This window comes from Salvelinus alpinus, chromosome 38 (genome assembly GCF_045679555.1).
Source record: "Salvelinus alpinus chromosome 38, SLU_Salpinus.1, whole genome shotgun sequence".
NCBI lineage: Eukaryota > Metazoa > Chordata > Actinopteri > Salmoniformes > Salmonidae > Salvelinus > Salvelinus alpinus.
The window spans coordinates 250,388-267,500 of record NC_092123.1 but is presented as its reverse complement, the minus strand read 5'-3'; the positions used below and the strand labels follow the sequence as shown (position 1 = coordinate 267,500).

The following is a 17,113-nucleotide window of genomic DNA, read 5'->3' as shown; positions in this document are numbered from 1 at the left end:
AAACACAGACACACACAAACACACAACACACACAGACACACACAGACACACAACGCACACAGACACACACACAGACAGACACACAGACACACACAGACACACAACGCATACAGACACACACACACACACACACACACACACACACACACACACACACACACACACACACACACAGACACACAACGCACACAGACACACACACAGACACACACACAGACACACAACGCACACAGACACACATAGACACACACACAGACACACATAGACACACAGACACACTACGCACACAGATACACACACACATACACACACACACACACACACACACAGACACACAAAGCACACAAATACACACACAGACACGCAACGCACACAGACACACATAGACACACATTTTATTTATAAAAAAATATATAAATATTTAACCTTTATTTAACCAGGTAGGCTAGTTGAGAACAAGTTCTCATTTACAACTGCGACCTGGCCAAGATAAAGCATAGCAGTGTGAACAGACAACAACACAGAGTTACACATGGAGTAAACAATAAACAAGTCAATAACACAGTAGGGGGGGAAATGAGTCTATATACATTGTGTGCAAAAGGCATGAGGAGGTAGACAATAAATAGGCCATAGGAGCGAATAATTACAATTTAGCAGATTAACACTGGAGTGATAAATCATCAGATGATCATGTGCAAGTAGAGATACTGGTGTGCAAAAGAGCAGAAAAGTAAATAAATAAAAACAGTATGGGGATGAGGTAGGTAAATTGGGTGTGCTGTTTACAGATGGACTATGTACAGCTGCAGCGATCGGTTAGCTGCTCAGATAGCAGATGTTTAAAGTTGGTGAGGGAAATAAAAGTCTCCAACTTCAGCGATTTTTGCAATTCGTTTCAGTCACAGGCAGCAGAGAACTGGAAGGAAAGGCGGCCAAATGAGGTGTTGGCTTTTGGGATGATCAGTGAGATATACCTGCTGGAGCGCGTGCTACGGGTGTGTGTTTTTATCGGGACCAATTAACTGAGATAAGGCGGAGCTTTACCTAGCATGGACTTATAGATGACCTGGAGCCAGTGGGTCTGGCGACGAATATGTAGCGAGGGCCAGCCGACTAGAGCATACAGGTCGCAGTGGTGGGTGGTATAAGGTGTTTTAGTAACAAAACGGATGGCACTATGATAAACTGCATCTAGTTTGCTGAGTAGAGTATTGGAAGCTATTTTGTAGATGACATCGCCGAAGTCGAGGATCGGTAGGATAGCCGATTCTTGATTTGATTTTGGATTGGAGATGTTCAATATGAGTCTGGAAGGAAAGTTTACAGTCTAGCCAGACACCGAGGTATTTATAGATGTCCACATATTCTAGGTCGGAACCGTCCAGGGTGGTGATGCTAGTCGGGCGGGCGGGTGCAGGCAGCAAACGGTTGAAAAGCATGCATTTGGTTTTACTAGCGTTTAAGAGCAGTTGGAGGCCACGGAAGGAGTGTTGTATGGCATTGAAGCTCGTTTGGAGGTTAGATAGCACAATGTCCAAGGAAGGGCCAGAAGTATACAGAATGGTGTCGTCTGCGTAGAGGTGGATCAGGGAATCGCCCGCAGCAAGAGCAACATCACAACATAGATACAGAGAAAAGAGTCAGCCCGAGAATTGAACCCTGTGGTACCCCCATAGAGACTGCCAGAGGACTGGACAACATGCCCTCCGATTTGACACACTGAATTCTGTCTGCAAAGTAGTTGGTGAACCAGGCAAAGCAGTCATCAGAAAAACCGAGGCTACTGAGTCTGCCGATAAGAATATGGTGATTGACAGAGTCGAAAGCCTTGGCCAGGTCGATGAAGACGGCTGCACAGTACTGTCTTTTATCGATGGCGGCTATGATATCATTTAGTACCTTGAGCGTGGCTGAGGTGCACCCGTGACCGGCTCGGAAACCGGATTGCACAGCGGAGAAGGTACAGTGGGATTCGAGATGGTCAGTGATCTGTTTATTAACTTGGCTTTCGAAGACCTTAGATAGGCAGGGCAGAATGGATATAGGTCTGTAACAGTTTGGGTCCAGGGTGTCTCCACCTTTGAAGAGGGGGATGACCGCGGCAGCTTTCCAATCCTTGGGGATCTCAGATGATATGAAAGAGAGGTTGAACAGGCTGGTAATAGGGGTTGCGACAATGGCGGCGGATAGTTTCAGAAATAGAGGGTCTAGATTGTCAAGCCCAGCTGATTTGTATGGGTCCTGGTTTTACAGCTCTTTCAGAACATCTGCTATCTGGATTTGGGTAAAGGAGAAGCTGGTGAGGCTTGGGCGAGTAGCTGCGGGGGGGGGAGCTGTTGGCCGAGGTTGGAGTAGCCAGGTGGAAGGCATGGCCAGCCGTTGAGAAATGCTTGTTGAAGTTTTCGATTATCATGGATTTATCGGTGGTGACCGTGTTACCTAGCCTCAGTGCAGTGGGCAGCTGGGAGGGGGTGCTCTTGTTCTCCATGGACTTTACAGTGTCCCAGAACTTTTTGGAGTTAGAGCTACAGGATGCAAATTTCTGCTTGAAAAAGCTAGCCTTTGCTTTCCTGACTGACTGCGTGTATTGGTTCCTGACTTCCCTGAACAGTTGCATATCGCGGGGACTATTCGATGCTATTGCAGTCCGCCACAGGATGTTTTTGTGCTGGTCGAGGGCAGTCAGGTCTGGAGTGAACCAGGGGCTATATCTGTTCCTGGTTCTACATTTTTTGAACGGGGCATGCTTATCTAATATGGTGAGGAAGTTACTTTTAAAGAATGACCAGGCATCCTCAACTGACGGGATGAGGTCAATATCCTTCCAGGATACCCGGGCCAGGTCGATTAGAAAGACATAGACACACATAGACACACAGACACACATTGACACACACAGACACACAATGCACACAACGCACATAGACACACACACAGACACACATAGACACACAGACACACACACAGACACACACAGACATACACAGACACCCATAGACACACACAGACACACACACAGACACACACCGCACATAGACACACAACGCACACAGACACACACATACACACATAGACACACACAGACACACGCAGACACACACAGACACCCATAGACACACACAGACACACACACAGACACACACCGCACATAGACACACAACGCACACAGACACACACATACACACATAGACACACACAGACACACGCAGACACACATAGACACACACAGACACCCACAGACACACATAGACACACACAGACACACATAGACACACATAGACACACACAGACACACATAGACACACACACAGACACACATAGACACACATAGATACACATAGACACACATAGACACACACAGATACACATAGACACACATAGACACACACAGACACACATAGATACACACAGATACACACTGCCCAGAGCAACAACTGTCTGTGAAAAGACACACGTATATAAAGGACTGTGAGAAATCTGGACCCTAACAAGCACATTTCCAAAACACACACACTCTCTCACCAACAGAACACACTCTCTCACCAACAGAACACACTCTCTCACCAACAGAACACACTGTCTCACCAACAGAACACACTGTCTCACCAACAGAACACACTGTCTCACCAACAGAACACACTCTCTCACCAACAGAACACACTCTCTCACCAACAGAACACACTCTCTCACCAACAGAACACACTCTCTCACCAACAGAACACACTCTCTCACCAACAGAACACACTCTCTCACCAACAGAACACACTCTCTCACCAACAGAACACACTCTCTCACCAACAGAACACACTCTCTCACCAACAGAACACACTCTCTCACCAACAGAACACACTCTCTCACCAACAGAACACACTCTCTCACCAACAGAACACACTCTCTCACCAACAGAACACACTCTCTCACCAACAGAACACACTCTCTCACCAACAGAACACACTGTCTCACCAACAGAACACACTCTCTCACCAACAGAACACACTCTCTCACCAACAGAACACACTCTCTCACCAACAGAACACACTCTCACCAACAGAACACACTCTCACCAACAGAACACACTGTCTCACCAACAGAACACACTCTCTCACCAACAGAACACACTCTCTAATACACCATAAGGCCATAGTGGGATAAGGGTGGACAATATAGTCTGAATGTTACATCACATCATAACTCTTATAGCACTGGTATAAAACAGGATTTTTATTTCAGATGATCTGAATAGCCATTCCCCCACAGCAATACATCCCCAGTCTCCTCCCCTGCCTCTGTGGTCTGCCTGACTGTGTGTGTGTGTGTGTGTGTGTTTGTTTGAGTTCCACACACACCACAGCCCTGCCAGAGTGGTCTCTGTGGCTGTCCAAGCGTCAGTCTGTCCAGCCAGGGTCGAGTTACGGCTTTACCAGATCTCTGCTTCACACACACACACACACACACACACACACACACACACACACACACACACACACACACACACACACACACACACACACACACACACACACACACACACACACACACACACACACACACACACACACACACACACACACACACACACACACACCCCAAAGCCACGTCCATTCACCGAACTATACAGCAAAATCTAGATAGCACAAAATTAGCATTATGGGAGTGTGTGTGTGTTCAGGGTCTATTCTGGGAGAATTCCAAAGGGGAGACCCTGTGACTGACTCCACCCCCTAGGAACTAACAGGATATATCACAGGGTGACAGAGCAGCACCTCCATTACATAAGGCATGATGTCAGATCTATTCATTACATTTCTATCTGGTACATTCTGTCTAAGTAGGAAGCCTTGTCCGAGCCGGAACAGCATCTCCTATTCTGTAGGAAGGCAGCTTGATCTAAACCCCCTGGACAGGACGCCACTTTATCGCTTGTCTAAACCACAGAAAGAGGCTTCTAACTAGACAGGGTTTTGGAAGGCTGGCCACGCGAGACTAGTTCAACCCCCAATCCATCTCCTTGGGTCATGCTGACTGCCAAGCAAAGAGGCATTGGGTCCCATTTTTAGAGTCTTTGGTATGACTCGACAGGGAATCGAACCCCCAACCCTCCAATCTCAGGGCGGACACTTGGAAGTCCACTCACCTGGTGTCCAAGGTCTGAATCCCTGATTATGAGCGCAGGATGAAACCCCCCAGGTCTGTGTTGAGAAAGGGCCTCTAGGGAAAGATGGGAGGAATATTCTCTGTCTGTCGCACATTATTTGAAGGCTACCCACAAATACATAACACGTGTATAACCCATAACACATTCATAAGCAGTGTCAATGTCAACAAACTTGTTATTAAATTATTATGCAGTGCTTATGTATGGTTATCCAGGTGTTATGGAATCCTTATGTTGGTGGCTAGGTGTCCTACCAACTGTGTTACAAAATAGTCTAACATGGCAAAATACAAGCAACAGCTCAGATATTCAACTTCTGCCTGTATTTTCAGGATATTCAACTTCTGCCTGGATATTCAGGATATTCAACTTCTGCCTGTATATTCAGGATATTCAATTTCTGCCTTTATATTCAGGATATTCAACTTCTGCCTGTATATTCAGGATATTCAATGTATGCCTTTATATTCAGGATATTCAACTTCTGCCTGTATATTCAGGATATTCAATTTATGCCTTTATATTCAGGATATTCAACTTCTGCCTGTATATTCAGGGGCATCAAATGGGCACTTTGCTACGTTCAGTAGAGCACTAGATATAGTCTAGTGTCATGCAGATCGGAATAGAAACTAACGTGCGTGTCATTATTGGACAAGTTCAGGTAGAAATCCGTTTCAAAACGTTTTAGTTTAGTAGAGGTTATCCCTCCGCCAATCCCAACGCAAACCAACGACCCAGCACTATCAAGGTACTCTCACACCAACTCCAGTGGCTTTTCATGAGTAGCCTCTATAGCCAATGGAAGTAGCCTAGCCTACAACCAACACAGCGACTCGACTATCAACAAAAACTTCCAAAACACACACATTGGAATAGCCTCTCGCGGTTCTCACACATTTCGATCAGTAAAACTCGGCTCGTACCGAAAAGATCGCAAATCAGATATAACGCACACGTATCCTACCTTTTCTTTTCTCCCTTTCGCTCTTTTTTTGTATTTCCCCTCGCGTCCTCCGTCACGACCGGTCGTTCAGCTCCAAATATCACAGGCGAGAGATAGAATCCTAAAGGGCTTTCGCTCTCCGGTTCTGCCAGAGAAGAACAGACCGTGACTTGGTGTTGTCGGTGGAGCGAGAGAAGAACAGAACGTGACTCGGTGTTGTTGGTGGAGCGAGAGAAGAACAGAACGTGACTCGGTGTTGTCGGTGGAGCGAGCAGAGCGTCAGCAGCGTCTCCACTGGGGCTTGAGCTACTTGGTGTGTGTGTGTGTGTGTGTGTGTGGTATTGTGTGTCAGTTTGAGAGAGAGAGACAGGGTGACAGCTCCCGGAGAGAATGAGCAGCGTGCGGGGGTTCCCGTGAGCAAACTAGGGTGGGAATTTATTACAAAAAAAATTTTTGATTAAAAAAATAGTTCACCTTTATATAACCAGGTAGGCCAATTCAGAACAAGTTCTCATCTACAACTGACCAAGATAAAGCAAATCAGTGCACAAAAACAACAACACAGAGATACACATGGGATAAACAAACGTACAGTCAATAACACAATAGAAAGTCTATATATAGTGTGTCCAAATGTCGTAAGGTTAGGGAGGTGAGGCAATAAATAGGCCATAGTGGCGAAATAATTACAATTTAGCATTAACACTGGAGTGATAGATGTGCAGATGATGATGTGCAAGTAGAGATACTGGGGTGCAAAAGAGCAAAAAAAATTATAAATAACAATATGGGGATGAGGTAGTTGGTGTGCTATTTACAGATGGGCTATGTACAGGTACAGTGATCGGTAAGCTGCTCTGACAACTGATGCTTAAAGTTAGTGAGGGAGATATAAGTCTCCAGCTTCAGTGATTTTTGCAATTCGTTCCAGTCATTGGCAGCAGAGAACTGGAAGGAAAGGCAGCCAAGGGAGGTGTTGGCTTTGGGGATGACCAGTGAGATATACCTGCTGGAACACGTGCTACAGGTGGGTGTTGCTTTGGTGACCAGTGAGCAGAGATAAGGCGAGGCTTTACCTAGCAAAGACTTATAGATGACCTGGAGCGGGTGGGTTTGGCGACGAATATGTAGCGAGGGCCAGCCAACGAGAGCATACAGGTCGCGGTGGTGGTTAGTATATGGGGCTTTAGTGACAAAACAGATGGCACTGTGATAGACTACATCCAATTTGCTGAGTGGAGTGTTGGAGGCTATTTTGTAAATGACATGGCTGAAGTCAAGGATCGTTAGGATAGTCAGTTTTACAAGGGTATGTTTGGCAGCATGAGTGAAGGATGCTTTGTTGCGAAATAGGAAGCCGATTCTCGATTTAATTTTGGATTGGAGATTCTTAATGTGAGTCTGGAAGGAGAGTTTACAGTCTAACCAGACACCTAGGTATTTGTAGTTGTCCACATATTCTAAGTCAGAACCGTCCAGAGTAGTGATGCTAGGCGGGCGGGTGTGGGCAGCAATTGGTTGAAGAGCATGCATTTAGTTTTACAAGCATTTAAGAGCAGTTGGAGGCCACGGAAGGAGTGTTGTATGGCATTGAAGCCATATAACATATGGAGTGACATGCACGCACGCATGCACACATACACACACATTAGCGCATGTATTATACATATTGAGCTGTCAGTGAGTACCACTGAGTCAACGCTCAGAGATTAGGGCAGACTATATTCTTGTCGCAGTAGGCCAGCCTAAATGTGTTTTTGTGTGTAAATGCTTACTTATAGGCTGTGTGTGATGTGCTTTTGTGTTGTGTTATTGTATTATTGAACTGTGTGTGGGTGGGGCTATACATGAGCTATCGTACAGCAGCATCCTCTTTCTATTTAAATCTCCTTATCACCTCAAACCTATATTTGAATCTTATTATCCGCCTGAAGTTAACACTTTTAACACCTGACAGGCTCACAATGTCTGTTGCTATGGGAACCAGCGAGGTATACACCTCTGTTACTATAGAAACCAGGGACCTCAAAGTTATATTCATATATAAGCCAACAACTATATATCAACACACATCTCTGATACACACGCACACATCTAATACACACACACACACACACACACACACACACACACACACACACACACACACACACACACACACACACACACACACACACACACACACACACACACACACACACACACACACACCTTAGATCCTTCTCCAAATCCCTACTGGAATGTGGCTCCTATAACCACATCAGTGGTCACAAGGTGCATCACATCACATAAAGGGTGTGTGTATGTCAGTGTGTGTGTGTGTGTGTGTATGGACAGTAACATGGTCTTCCCACGCTGCAGTAAAAATAAACATGTGTGTGTATGGACAGTAACATGGTCTTCACGCTGCAGTAAAAATAAACATGTGTGTGTGTGATGTTACTGTCTACACACACACATGTTTATTTGTACTGCAGCGTGGGGAGACCATGTTACTGTCCATACACACACACACACACACACTGACATACAGACACCCTTTATGTGATGTGATGCGCCTTGTGACCACTGATGTGGTTATAGGAGCCACATTCCAGTAGGGATTTGGAGAAGGATCTAAGGTGTGTGTGTGTGTGTGTGTGTGTGTGTGTGTGTGTGTGTGTGTGTGTGTGTGTGTGTGTGTGTGTGTGTGTGTGTGTGTGTTCATACACACACATGTTTATTTGTACTGCAGCGTGAAGACCATGTTACTGTCCACACACCCACATGGTCTTCACACTGCAGTACAAATAAACATGTGTGTGTGGACAGTAACATGGTCTTCACGCTGCAGTACAAATAAACATGTGTGTGTATGGACAGTAACATGGTCTTCACACTGCAGTACAAATAAACATGTGTGTGTGTGGACAGTAACATGGTCTTCACACGCTGCAGTACAAATAAACATGTGTGTGTATGGACAGTAACATGGTCTTCACGCTGCAGTACAAATAAACATGTGTGTGTATGGACAGTAACATGGTCTTCACGCTGCAGTACAAATAAACATGTGTGTGTATGGACAGTAACATGGTCTTCACGCTGCAGTACAAATAAACATGTGGGTGGACAGTAACATGGTCTTCAGGCTGCAGTACAAATAAACATGTGTGTGTATGGACAGTAACATGGTCTTCACGCTGCAGTACAAATAAACATGTGTGTGTATGGACAGTAACATGGTCTTCACGCTGCAGTACAAATAAACATGTGTGTGTATGGACAGTAACATGGTCTTCACGCTGCAGTACAAATAAACATGTGTGTGTATGGACAGTAACATGGTCTTCAGGCTGCAGTACAAATAAACATGTGTGTGTATGGACAGTAACATGGTCTTCAGGCTGCAGTACAAATAAACATGTGTGTGTATGGACAGTAACATGGTCTTCACGCTGCAGTACAAATAAACATGTGTGTGTATGGACAGTAACATGGTCTTCAGGCTGCAGTACAAATAAACATGTGTGTGTATGGACAGTAACATGGTCTTCAGGCTGCAGTACAAATAAACATGTGTGTGTATGGACAGTAACATGGTCTTCACGCTGCAGTACAAATAAACATGTGTGTGTATGGACAGTAACATGGTCTTCACGCTGCAGTACAAATAAACATGTGTGTGTATGGACAGTAACATGGTCTTCACGCTGCAGTACAAATAAACATGTGTGTGTATGGACAGTAACATGGTCTTCACGCTGCAGTACAAATAAACATGTGGGTGGACAGTAACATGGTCTTCAGGCTGCAGTACAAATAAACATGTGTGTGGACAGTAACATGGTCTTCACGCTGCAGTACAAATAAACATGTGTGTGTGGACAGTAACATGTTCTTCAAGCTGCAGTACAAATAAACATGTGTGTGGACAGTAACATGGTCTTCACGCTGCAGTACAAATAAACATGTGTGTGTATGGACAGTAACATGGTCTTCACGCTGCAGTACAAATAAACATGTGTGTGGACAGTAACATGGTCTTCAGGCTGCAGTACAAATAAACATGTGTGTGTGTGGACAGTAACATGGTCTTCACACTGCAGTACAAATACACATGTGTGGGTGGACAGTAACATGGTCTTCAGGCTGCAGTACAAATAAACATGTGTATGGACAGTAACATGGTCTTCACGCTGCAGTACAAATAAACATGTGTGTGGACAGTAACATGTTCTTCACGCTGCAGTACAAATAAACATGTGTGTGTGTGGACAGTAACATGGTCTTCACGCTGCAGTACAAATAAACATGTGTGTGTGGACAGTAACATGGTCTTCACGCTGCAGTACAAATAAACATGTGTGTGTGTGGACAGTAACATGGTCTTCACGCTGCAGTACAAATAAACATGTGTGTGGACAGTAACATGGTCTTCACGCTGCAGTACAAATAAACATGTGTGTGGACAGTAACATGGTCTTCACGCTGCAGTACAAATAAACATGTGTGTGTGGACAGTAACATGTTCTTCACGCTGCAGTACAAATAAACATGTGTGTGTGTGGACAGTAACATGGTCTTCACGCTGCAGTACAAATAAACATGTGGGTGTATGGACTGTAACATGGTCTTCACGCTGCAGTACAAATAAACATGTGTGTGTGGACAGTAACATGTTCTTCACGCTGCAGTACAAATAAACATGTGTGTGTGTGGACAGTAACATGGTCTTCACACTGCAGTACAAATAAACATGTGTGTGTATGGACAGTAACATGGTCTTCACGCTGCAGTACAAATAAACATGTGTGTGTGGACAGTAACATGGTCTTCACGCTGCAGTACAAATAAACATGTGTGTGTATGGACAGTAACATGGTCTTCACGCTGCAGTACAAATAAACATGTGTGTGTGGACAGTAACATGGTCTTCAGGCTGCAGTACAAATAAACATGTGTGTGGACAGTAACATGGTCTTCACGCTGCAGTACAAATAAACATGTGTGTGGACAGTAACATGGTCTTCACGCTGCAGTACAAATAAACATGTGTGTGTGGACAGTAACATGGTCTTCACACGCTGCAGTACAAATAAACATGTGTGTGTATGGACAGTAACATGGTCTTCCCACTGCAGTACAAATAAACATGTGTGTGTATGGACAGTAACATGGTCTTCCCACGCTGCAGTACAAATAAACATGTGTGTGTGGACAGTAACATGGTCTTCACACGCTGCAGTACAAATAAACATGTGTGTGGACAGTAACATGGTCTTCACACTGCAGTACAAATAAACATGTGTGTGTATGGACAGTAACATGGTCTTCACACGTTGCAGTACAAATAAACATGTGTGTATGGACAGTAACATGGTCTTCCCACGCTGCAGTACAAATAAACATGTGTGTATGGACAGTAACATGGTCTTCACACGCTGCAGTACAAATAAACATGTGTGTATGGACAGTAACATGGTCTTCACACGCTGCAGTACAAATAAACATGTGTGTATGGACAGTAACATGGTCTTCACACGCTGCAGTACAAATAAACATGCGTGTGTATGGACAGTAACATGGTCTTCACACGCTGCAGTACAAATAAAAATGTGTGTGGACAGTAACATGGTCTTCACACGCTGCAGTACAAATAAACATGTGTGTGTGGACAGTAACATGGTCTTCACGCTGCAGTACAAATAAACATGTGTGTATGGACAGTAACATGGTCTTCACACTGCAGTACAAATAAACATGTGTGTGTATGGACAGTAACATGGTCTTCCCACTGCAGTACAAATAAACATGCGTGTGTGTGGACAGTAACATGGTCTTCCCACTGCAGTACAAATAAACATGTGTGTGTATGGACAGTAACATGGTCTTCCCACTGCAGTACAAATAAACATGTGTGTGTATGGACAGTAACATGGTCTTCACACTGCAGTACAAATAAACATGTGTGTGTATGGACAGTAACATGGTCTTCAGGCTGCAGTACAAATAAACATGTGTGTGGACAGTAACATGGTCTTCAGGCTGCAGTACAAATAAACATGTGTGTGTGGACAGTAACATGGTCTTCACACTGCAGTACAAATAAACATGTGTGTGTATGGACAGTAACATGGTCTTCCCACTGCAGTACAAATAAACATGCGTGTGTGTGGACAGTAACATGGTCTTCCCGCTGCAGTACAAATAAACATGTGTGTGGACAGTAACATGGTCTTCAGGCTGCAGTTCAAATAAACATGTGTGTGTGTGGACAGTAACATGGTCTTCAGGCTGCAGTACAAATAAACATGTGTGTGGACAGTAACATGGTCTTCACGCTGCAGTACAAATAAACATGTGTGTGTGTGGACAGTAACATGGTCTTCACGCTGCAGTACAAATAAACATGTGTGTGGACAGTAACATGGTCTTCACGCTGCAGTACAAATAAACATGTGTGTGTGGACAGTAACATGGTCTTCACGCTGCAGTACAAATAAACATGTGTGTGTGTGGACAGTAACATGGTCTTCACGCTGCAGTACAAATAAACATGTGTGTGTGTGGACAGTAACATGGTCTTCACGCTGCAGTACAAATAAACATGTGTGTGTGTGGACAGTAACATGGTCTTCACGCTGCAGTACAAATAAACATGTGTGTGTGTGGACAGTAACATGGTCTTCACGCTGCAGTACAAATAAACATGTGTGTGTGTGGACAGTAACATGGTCTTCACGCTGCAGTACAAATAAACATGTGTGTGCACAGTAACATGGTCTTCACACTGCAGTACAAATAAACATGTGTGTGTGTGGACAGTAACATGGTCTTCCCACTGCAGTACAAATAAACTTTGAGGCTCAATTGGGGAAGCCAGTCTGACTTCAGAAGACTAGAGGAGACTTCAACACAAGTAACAGAAGTGGTTCAGTGAGCGATGGTTGCGTGATAACCTTGCCTGACACCTGAGGACTTGTGTAAGCTCCTGCTGAAAGCAACAGATGCCAGAAATACAGCGTCACTCACACAAACATGCAGATGGGCAAGGACATCCAGGTCACACACACACACATCTCTCTCTCTCTCTCTCCATCCTTTTTCTCTCACTCTATCTATCTATCTGTCTCCCTAATTAGTTTGTTAGTTAATTTGTGATTTAGTTTGTTACATTAGTTCACTGCTTATCCTTATTGACTGACTTAGGTAACATTGCTGTACCTGAACATTTATACCAATAAAGTTGAGTTGAATTGAACTGAGGATATTTCTGCTTCCTTAGCCCCAACAACAGCTGCCTCTCACCAGCTAACAGCTGGGGGGGAGGGGAATGAGCGTGAGGGAGAGAGAGAGAGGGTGTGAAACTAGATATAACAGCCTACCTGTGGGTTTTGGTTTGTGGGGCGCTTAACTGCAGGGGTATCGTTTGTATTTGTTTACAAAAGTAGTGCACTGGGCCTTTAATAGTACTAGTGGACGAATATAGACATCTGTAGCTTGGGCCACAACAAAAAAAATCAGCATCTCTGCTTTAGCAAAAAACGTAGTTGTATAATTAAGAACAGTATCTTATAGGTTTTAATAGTTGGAATTATAAGAGTTGTTGCCCTGTCCCTGTCCCTGTCCCTTTCTCTGTGATTGTTATTCTAATGGGATCCAGAAAGAACCAACATTTACATCAAAAGGTGCAAAGTTATGGGCAAAGACACAAAACATCCACATCAAATGTAATATTTTTCTTGATCAAATAACACAACCACTTTTTGCGCTTAAAAATGTACCATCCTTACAAAGCACTTAATGTAAACGTACTTTACATCTAGGTTTTGTACTTGTACCTTCAAATTTAACAAGGCACGTCAGTTAAGATCAAATTCTTATTTACAATAACAGCCTACCGGGAAACAATGGGTTAACTGCCTTGTTCACGAGCAGAAAAACAGATTTTAACTTTGTCAGCTCAGGGATTTGAACCAGCAACCTTTTGGTTACAGGCCCAGTGCTCTAACCACTAGGCTACCTGCCACCCCAAAGAAAGACTATGACGAAAAACACTGCAGAATACAGTAATTGAGTACATTGAGACATCAAGTGGTTTGTGATGATGTGATTATGTGGCTCAGTTGGTAGTGCGTGGTGCTTGCCAATGCTAGTGTTATGGGTTTGATTCCCATGGGGGACCAGTATGAAAATATATGCACTCCCTACTGGAAATTGCTCTGGATAAGAGTGTCTACTGGAAAGTCATTAATAGCTAGACCATTTCAGTTTTCACATATAAATAAATTGCATTTGCAAAGTATACTGAACAAAAATATAGACGCCACATGTAAAGTGTTGGTTTCATGAGAAGAAATAGAAGATCCCAGAAATGTTCCATCTGCACTATAAGCTTGTTTTGCTCAAATTCTGTCCACAAATTTGTTTACATCCCTGTTAGTTATCATTTCTCTTTTGCCAAGATAATCCATCCCCCTGACAGGTGTGGCATATCAAGAAGCTGGGGACAATAAAAGGCAACATTAAAGTGTCCGGTTTTGCCACACAACACACTGCCACAGATATCTGAAGTTTTGAGGGAGCGTGCAATTGGCATGCTGACTGCAGGAATGTCCACCAGAGCTGTTGCCAGAGAATGTAATGTAAATATCTCTACCATAAGCCGCCTCACACGTCATTTTAGAGAATTTGACAGTACGTCCAACCGGCCTCACCACAGCAGACCACATGTAACCACGCCAGCCCAGGACCTCCACATCCGGCTTCTTCACATGCGGGATCGTCTGAGACCATTTCTGTCTGTAATAAAGCCCTTTTGTGGGGAAAAACTAATTTTGATTGGCTGGGCCAGGTCCACCCATGGCTACACCCCTGCCAACTAATGTGAAATCCATAGATTAGGGGCTAATTTATTTATTTCAATTGACTGATTTCTTTATATGAACTGTAACTCAGTAAAATCGTTGAAATTGTTGCATGTTGTGTTTAAATATATTTTCTGTATATTTCAAGAAACATACTGTACCCGTCAAATGTTTGGCCACACCTACTGTGGCTGCTTTGCGTGATGTATTGTTGTCTCTACCTTCTTGCGCTTTTTGCTGTTGTCTGTGCCCAATAATGTTTGTACAATGTTTTGTGCTGATACCATGTTGTTGTCATGTTGTGTTGCTACCATGCTGTGTTGTCATGTGTTGCTGCCTTGCTATGTTGTTGTCTTAGGTCTCTCTTCATGTAGTGTTGTGTTGTCTCTCTTGTCGTGATGTGTGTTTGGTCTTTTGGTCTTTTGCCTTTTGTTAGGCCGGCATTGTAAATAAGAATTTGTTCTTAACTGACTTGCCTAGTTAAATAAAAATTAAAATAAATACTAATTCCAGGTTTTTTCTTTCTTTATACTATTTTCTACATTGTAGAATAACAGTGGAGACATCAAAACCATGAAATAACACATATGGAATAATGTAGTAACCAAAAAAGTGTTAAACAAATCAAAATGTATTTATATTTGAGATTCTTCAAAGTATCCACCCTTTGCCTTGATGACAGCTTTGCACGCTCTTGGCATTCTCTCAACCAGCTTCATGAGGTAGTCACCTAGAATGCATTTCAATTAACAGGTGTGCCTTGTTAAAAGTTCATTTGTGGAATTTCTTTCCTTCTTAATGCGTTTGAGCCAATCAGTTGTGTTGTGACAAGGTAGGGTTGGTATACAGAAGATTGCCCTATTTGGTAAAAGACAAAGTCCATATTATGGCAAGAACATCTCAAATAAGCAAAGAGAAACGACAGTCCATCATTACTTTAAGACATGAAGGTCAGTCAAAACGGAAAATGTCAAGAAACGTTTCTTCAAGTGTAGTCGCAAAAACCATCAAGCGCTATGATGAAACTGGCTCTCATGAGGACCGCCACAGGAAAGGAAGACCCAGAGTTACATCTGCTGCAGAGAGGTAGTTCATTACAGTTACCAGCCTCAGAAATTGCCGCCCAAATAAATGCTTCACAGAGTTCAAGTAACAGACACATCTCAACATCAACTGTCCCAGAGGAGACTGCGTGAATCAGGCCTTCATAGTCGAATTGCTGCAAAGAAACCACGACTAAAAGACACCAATAATAAGAAGAGACTTGCTTGGGCCAAGAAACACGAGTAATGGACATTAGACCGGTGGAAATCTGTCCTTTGGTCTGATTAATCCATATTTGAGATTTCTGGTGCCAACCGCCGTGTCTTTGTGAGATGCAGAGTAGGTGAATGGATGAGCTCCGCATCTGTGGTTTTCACCGTGAAGCATGGAGAAGAAGGTGTGATGGTGTGGGGGTGCTTTGCTGGTGATGCTGTCAGTGATTTATTTAGAATTCAAGGCACACTTAACCAGCATGGCTACCACAGAATTCTGCAGCGATACGCCATCCCATCTGGTTTGCGCTTAGTGGGACATATCATTTGTTTTTCAAAAGGTCAATGACCACCTCCGGGCTGTGTAAGGGCTATTTGACCAAGAAGGAGAGAGATGGAGTGCTGCATCAGAAGACCTGGCCTCCACAATCACCCGACCTCAACCCAATTGAGATGGTTTGGGATGAGTTGGACATCAGAGTGAAGGAAAAGCAGCCAACAAGTGCTCAGCATGTGTGGGAACTTCTTCAAGACTGTTGGAAAAGCATTCCAGGTGAAGCTGGTTAGGAGAATGCCAAGAGTGTGCAAATCTGTCATCAAGGCAAAGGGTGGCTACTTTGAAGAATCTCAAATATATAATATATTTTGATTTGTTTAACACTTTATTGGCTACTACATGATTCCATGTGTGTTATTTCATAGTTTTGATGTCTTCACTATTAATCTACAATGTAGAAAATAGTATAAATAAAGAAAAACCCTTGAATGAGTAGGTTTGTCCAAACTTTTGCCTGGTACTGTATATCAAGCGTTATCAGATGAACTGTTTTGTACAGATAATTATCAGACTAAAGTTAGAAATGCTGGTAAACACTCTTATACATTAAAAAAAATATATTCCACA

General features: G+C 43.6%; 1 protein-coding gene across 1 annotated transcript in view; it reads right to left on the bottom strand.

The window, feature by feature from the left end:
• LOC139566205 (serine/threonine-protein phosphatase 2A regulatory subunit B'' subunit alpha-like) overlaps positions 1-6,416 on the bottom strand; it is a 64,185-nt gene extending 57,769 nt beyond the window's left edge. Inside the window, exon 1 of the mRNA XM_071387240.1 lies at positions 6,126-6,416. The gene's annotated coding sequence lies outside the window, so the exon portion shown is untranslated. The remainder of the gene's footprint in view (positions 1-6,125) is intronic.
• Positions 6,417-17,113: the final 10,697 nt, after the last annotated feature.